The 7,522-nt window shown below is 37.8% G+C and overlaps 1 pseudogene; it reads right to left on the bottom strand.

Annotated features, from left to right (window-relative positions):
- Window positions 1–492: 492 nt before the first annotated feature.
- LOC145038068 (5S ribosomal RNA) lies at window positions 493–611 on the bottom strand (annotated as a pseudogene).
- Window positions 612–7,522: the final 6,911 nt, after the last annotated feature.

Genomic DNA, 7,522 nt, shown 5'->3' with positions numbered 1-7,522 from the left:
TCTCAGCGGTTTTGATTTTTAACAGGGTCCTCAAGAATTCCCACATCACTGGTAATGTGTCTTAGGAATTTGACTCTTCGAATCTAAAAAAACTCGCATTTTAGAGAACTTCGTGTAAATCTTCTCTTATCGTAATGTTCCTAGGGTTTGTTGTAGATGCTATTTATGATTTCCTTCTTACTACGAGGGTAGATAAGTAAGCCATTTCCAAAAAGACAATGACGAACTGATCCTAGTAGGAATGGCGTACCCTATTCATTAAGTTCATAAATATATGGATGTATTGGTCCTATCCGAGAGGTATCACTATGGACTCGTAGTGTCTGCATCGAGTTTGGAAGGTTGTCTTCTGGACACCCTTCACTAACACTCGTAACTAGTGATATTCAGATCTTAGGTTCATTTCCGAAAGGTACGTCATTCTGTGCGGTGGGTCAACCAATTCATCTATGTGTGGCAGAAGGTAAAGATTTCTAATGGAAGTCCTGTTGAGGTATGCACCATGAGGACTTCCCAGGGTATCACCCCTCCTAGTATTACTCTCGCCCAAGCACGCTTAATTACGGAGTTCTGATTGGATCCGGTGCATTAGTGTTGGTATGATCGCACCCGCTAAAGTCTATCTTCTTGAAGAATAAGAACAGATCTCTCATAGGTGAGAAGCTAGGTCCTTTCATTCTTTTGCTGAGATTTCTTCGGAACGAATTAGAAACATGAGGTACTCCATGAATGAGTACTTCAGTGTTTTGGAATGACAGTTTCGCTATAAAGACGATTTCGGAGAAGGAGATGTGCACATGAGACTGATATTGCGAGGGTCGAATTTACTCCAGTTGTATGATAATGTCGGAATCATATGGAAACTAAAGACATTAGATTTGAACATAAGGTGTTACAGATAAAACCCAACAGTGCAACTTTTAACAGAGTTACTGTACTTTAGATTTACTACAAGACTATTGCTGCCAACAAGGTATACTACAAAAGACAAGTATACGCAGCACGAGGATCCCGTAACTGATAGGATCTTGCAAAAGATAAGACTCTAGTTGCACTAGTTTTAAATAGTTTATAAGTACGTTATAACGAAACACCTTAATTACTTTAACGTGGTCCAGAGTAGTCTCTCCTACGGCAGTGGTCGGTAGCATACTTCGGTTTGTACTAGCATTTGCTGCCTCTGGGCAGTTCCTTTTGTAGTGACCCACCTTGCCACAACCGTAGCAAGCCTTGTTCACACCGGTTTTGGGCACTTGGTTGCTCGGCCTTGCTAGGCTCTTGCAGTAACTTATGGTGTGTCCCTTTCTGTTGCAATTTGAGCACTTCATCTCCCGACAAGGTCCGCGGTGGTGGTAGTTGCATTTGTTGTACTTTGGGAGGTGTCCAACATATTGTATGGTTCGGTTAGGTACAATTGGGATACACGAAGAGATGGTAGTAAGAGGTACCGATGTCGTGGCTGTGAAGGTTGTTATCAGTGGTTGTTTCTTGTTCGCCCTTCGAAGCGATCTGTTCGTAGACTTAGCCTAAGATTTCCATCTGTTACTCTTGATCTTGGGGCTCGAGGTGTCATGGTAGTTTGTTTCTCATTGAGGTACTTGCTTTTTACCTGGATTGGAATTATTGTTAATAATCCCACTAACATTTGCATTGTTAGCATTAAGGTGGTTCAGAATGGCTGACACGGTACCCGAAACTGCAGCTTGAAAGGTAGCTGCATCAATCTGTAGAGTTTGGTTGATAGGTTGATCGTTTTTCCAGTGGTGACATGATTTTGTTTCACGGAAAGAAAATGAATTTGTGAGCGATTATGGTTGAACCTAGACGTATTTCGATTGCTCAAGTAAAGAATAGAAGTATGTTCTCTAAGGTTTGACCTACATCCCTATGATGCAGTCCTAGTACGGAATGGAAGTATGTTCACGACGATTTAACCTACATCCCTATGATGCAGTCCTAGCAAGGAGTGGAAGTAAGTTCATATAATGGTGTCAAGATGTTTGTCGTTCGCACCGAGGTACTATAGGTTGGTGGATAATATGATGCAACCACTGAAAGAGACTTGGAAATGTCTCCGGAGCTTAAATTACTATAGTCTAATTACTTGACTAAAGCATGATTCAGATAGACTCCAATGAAAGTATGAGGAGAGTATTTTCACAAAAACATGACACGGAAGTTAGCCGACTGTTAATATCAACGGTGTTTAAGATGTAAATAGTTTAGGGAAAATTGAGCTTGAAGTAGGTCTTACATCATATCCGGAGTAGCAAAAGTTTTTTCCACATAAAGGCCTAACTAAAAGTATTTACAACACAAGGCAGTTTCATAGAAAATGCCGCATAGGACATAGACAGGAACACGGTTCTTTAAACAAAGAAGGGAAGTAAAGTATCTCCTACTGGCGACGGTCATCCCTCTGATGAACTCTCAGTTCAGCCAGTTGGCGTTCCACATCAAGCAGGTGTCTTTCGTACACCCTCTGGCATACTTGGAGTTCTATGACTTCGGCTCGTGATTCAGCCAAGGCTTGCAGTAGGATTTTGTGGTCTCTCCCAGATCTCTCACAAGCATATTCAAGGTGGTTGGTGCGAAGGATATGCATTCATCCATTGGTGTCAACTTCTGCGATACGATGTAGAGCGGTCCTGCCCTGAATTTCATTTTGGGCAACTCTACGGATCAGGATTGGTAGAACTCTGTCTGCTGTGCTCCCTTCAATTATGTTGTAGAAGCTTCGGTCTCCATTGAACAGCATAGGTTGATCTTGATCTTCGCTCCATGTTTCCAAACATTCAACCCAAGGGGGCATCGGGCAATGAAAAGCCGGACGAGGGTTAGGATTTGGAATGGGAGCTATCGAGGGTAGGTTCTCAACTTCGGGTTTGGAGCTAGCATCATCCGAAAGGTCTTCATCATGGTGATCATTCAAAGGGATTGGATGATCATTCTCTGATTCTTCTCCAAACCATCCAGCAATGACTTCATTCGGAAGGTACGGGTTGTCGTGGGGATAGAGTCCAACCATGTTATCTACGCGAGAATTAGGGTAAGGAAATAATTATTAGACGAATTCTCTAGATAATTATTAGAAAATCTTCATTACTTACATCGCTATTTGTAAAATGCATACCAGTCATATGTAATCGACATAGGATATGCCTTCGAATAAGTGACCTTAACTCCAAATTCACAAGGAATAGGGGTAAAGCAAAATTTCACAGATTCTAAGTCTATAACATCCTAGTTACATATAGCCTTAGTGTATCAACTTAGCGACTATCAACTTAGTAATGAAGATCCTTTTTAGTTCTCAAGTAAGTAATTATAGTAACAAAAAACACCCCTATGGTATTTTAGACTTAGGTTGTTTTATAATGTTCTCATTGTAGTGGTATTGGTAAGTTTTTAGACTTGTTGACACATCACATCCATTCTTGGGCATGTGCTAATCACTCCTCAGAACAGCATAGTTGATCAGGCTATGCCACACCCAATACTGACTATACATCCCCGAGCTTACCTGTGATATTCAACAATCGTAATACTTTTGTTCTTGTCTTTGTGACACGGATTTTAGTATGAATGCATGCACGTATACTTTGTTAAATATTTTATTATTTAAAAGTATAAACTCTTAGATAGAGTTTTTTAATCCCAATGTATATATAGTTAGTATATCTTTTATTGGTTGATATACTATATTCACTATAAACAATGCTCTGATACCAATTTGTCACACCCCAAAAACCAGAAAGGCGGAAACGTTCTGGGTCGGAGGACATCATGTAATGTATCACAACAATGTAAGGTAGTAAACAAGCAACAACATCATCCATTGCATTAATAGTATAATTTTGATTACAAGTGTGTTCTTTCATAATATACAACAATAAAATGAATAATCAGAATAAGACGAGTCTGGACTGCTCCGTCTTCACAAACCTGGTCGTTGTACCTGTCTATGTGTGACCTGAGAATACAAGTTATTTTGAAAGCGAGTATTAGCCAAAAAGCTAGTGAATTCATAAGTATTAATGTGTCTTTGATTTGTAAAACTGTAAAGCAATGACTTTTAAAACTTTGGAAAAAGATTGTATAAGTATGAACTGTTTGAAAGCAGTTGAAAGCGTTTGAATACAATAGGAAATCCCTATGATTTCTATTAGTATAAAGAGTAGCCTTCTACCAAGACTCGAATGTTTTGAAAATAATCTACTACCAAGACTTGTATGTTTTAAAGGTAGTCTTCTACCAAGACTCAAATGTATTGAAGGTAGTCTTCTACCAAGACTCAAATGTTTTGCTATAACAAAGATGGTTTTCTCCTCTATAACTACTATTAACAATATAAAGTGTACCTCATCATTTATGTGAATGGTTCACAAAATAAAAGTAATAGGAAAAATATAAGCATGTAAGTGTTATCCTTTTATATTATGATCAACTCGACATCACGACTGCCGAAATGTATAACCTTGAACATCTGTATATTGTTCATTGTCCTCTGTAGCTGGCAGCAAGTTGAAGGAATGGTTAGTCCCATAAAGCTACTCCTAATATAAGTATTAACCATAGGCATCCGTAGATGTTCATTTACCTCTGTAGCGAATAACATGTTAAAGGAATGGTCAGTCCCATAAAGGTGCCCCTAATATAAGTAATAACCGTAGGCATCCGTAGATGTTCATTACCGTTGTTGCTAACAGGTGGGTTCCGGAATGGTTAGTCTCGTCTAGTTATCCTTTTATACTAGGATAGGCAGAACAATGTACAAATAATGTACTAGTAACTCATCATATTTAATCTAGGTACAGGTATCCATGTAAGTGTATACCAATAAATGTATATATGTAAATGTATTCATGTAAGCGTATCAATGTAGACGTATTCATGTAACATGTAATGTATATTATAGACTCATGAATGAACTGACTCTGGTGTAATTCCTTGTAATAGGAATAGCAAGTAGTATCTCCTAACTATACCTATAATACTTACTAGAAATGTACAAGTATCAATGAAAGTATACCTATACATATATGGACATGCATTTGATAACATAAAAGCGTGAAAGAAGTTTTGTAAAACCTTTGAAAGTATTTTGATAAGACAGTTTAAGTATAAAGGAGCCTTTGTTTCAAAACACATTTGTAACTGATTTTAAAATGAAACTTACAGAATATAAGATAGTTTGATAAAGAGTTTTATACATGTAAAAATGTTTAAGAAAGTCAATTGAAGAAATCTGTTTGGCAAAACAGGTAACGTATGGTGAATCCATTTGCATTATAGTTATTAATCACATGTGATTGATATAATAACTAGCATGTTTCAACTGGTATTCCCCCCCCCCCCCCCCCCATAAAGCATTTTAAAAACGTTTAGAAACATTTAAAAGGATAATTCAAGGGGTATGAACTCACCTGTAGATGGTGGTTTGGATGAACTGAAGATGTAGGATTGCTTGGTGTCAAGTGAAGACTTGAACACACTCTATGATCCTATTTAACATATAATATTACATATATGTATCCAATTCATAGTTAAACAACTAAAAAACAAAGTTAAGACACACTAGGACATGCTAAACACCTCATACAAGTGTTATAAGTCCCTAGGATTGCTTCCAAGTGTTGTAGGGAACGGTTATTGAGCTTGGGTTTCATGGGAACCCTCTTTGTGAGTTTACGGTTTGGAGACCATAACTCATTGGGTTTACAGTCGTAAACTCTTGAGTTTAATATCATAAACTCAAACTTCTTTGACCATTATGTGATTTGAAGCCTTCTATGTCATTCTTAGTATTCCTACATTAAAGTATAAGCCTATGGAAGTGTTTGTGGCATCAAAACACCCCTAAATGGAGTTTACGGCCCATGGACCATTTCTCCATGAGTTTGCTACCGTAAAATCCTATGGAACATGGTTTTGTGATGTTTTCAAGTCCTAAAGACTTCAAGGTAAGAGTCTAGGCTTGATTAAAGGCATAAGGAAGGAATATGGGCCATTTATGATCACTTTGGGGTGTTTACGGTTTTGGGAGATCCCCAAACCGTAAACACCTAAAAATGGGGTAACTTGTTGAATTTTATGTGCTAAACACATCAAGGGAAGGTTCCATACACAATTTTAAGCATAAGGAATGAGTTGGGAGCACTTTGGCATCCAAATTAGGGTTTACGGTCCAAGAAGATCTTGGGCCGTAAACTCCTTCTTTTGATTCAAGAGTGTTTTCAATCATATCTAAGTATGTAATGCACATTAATACACTCTAGGGTTGATGTACTTACAATACGGAGCAAAATATTGAAGATCCATGGGAGAGAATTCAGCTTTTCTCTAGTTGAAATTAGAAGAAATGAACTAAAATGGCTACATGTCCTTTATATAGTCCGTTGAGTTTTCGGTCCAAAAATATTATTTGAGCCGTAAACTCCAAACCTGTGGAGTTTTTAAAACCTTCAAGAAGCACCAAATACTCTAGGGCATCCTCTCTCCTGCTATCAACCGAAGTGTAACTCCTAAAACACTCAAACTTGTTCCAAAAAGTTTGAAACTTAGCAGCATCTGTTTTGACTTCTATTGACTTGGTATGTTGTACAGAATGGAAATTCCGGGTTGTCACAGTTGGTCCCTCCGACTCATCGAGTTAGTCATAAAACCCACGTGGCCAAATCCGTCTCTGCTCGACGAGTTGGGGCATCCAACTCATCGAATTGCTCAATCAACTCATAAATCAATATATAAATATTATACTTGGGAATCGGGATGTTACAAATTTAGGATAAAATTTCTTGTTCTGGCTGATCGGAAAAATGACATCCTTCCTTGATTATTTTGAAATTAAATTTGAATTTAGTTTTGAAAATAATTTGGAATTTTTGAAGATAATTTTAAAAATTTCATAGATCCGTAGTTTGAGTCTTGATTCACAAGAATGTTTATCCAGTTCACTCAAACTAGGGCTCTAATACGAACTTCTAACACTCCAAAAACCATAATGAATTTTAAATTTTCAAAATTAACCGTTTAACATAATTATTTACAAAAGAGTAATTGTTCCAAAACATTATTTCTAAATAAAAGTTTTCCCAATACCCAAAGCCATAAACACAGGAAGTTGTGCACGATCACACTTTTGCTTTCCTAGGATCCTGTAAAGTACTTGAAACCATAAAATAAAATTGTAAGAACAAAGTTTAGTGAGTTTCGCACAAAGTACCACTTACTAACAAATAATATATACAAACAAGCATGTCTGGTCCAATCAACCATCGAGTTACAATACCCTAGGCCCAGTCAACCTCCAGGTCCAGTCATCCTTGGGAAAGAATACCCAGGCTTAAATGCTAGTATACAATAGGTCTAATCATCATCGAGATGGATTACACTAGGTTCCAATCAACCATCACGTTGGATTGCCAATATATGATGGGTCCAATCATCCTCGGGATGGAATATCCTCGGGCCCGATTAACTATCAGGTTGGAATTCCCCTAGGTCTGTTGGCTCACGCACA

This window comes from Lactuca saligna, chromosome 3 (genome assembly GCF_052625555.1).
Source record: "Lactuca saligna cultivar CGN05327 chromosome 3, ASM5262555v1, whole genome shotgun sequence".
Taxonomy (NCBI): domain Eukaryota; kingdom Viridiplantae; phylum Streptophyta; class Magnoliopsida; order Asterales; family Asteraceae; genus Lactuca; species Lactuca saligna.
Note: the sequence above shows the minus strand (reverse complement) of the source record. Positions and strands in the feature narration are given on the sequence as shown.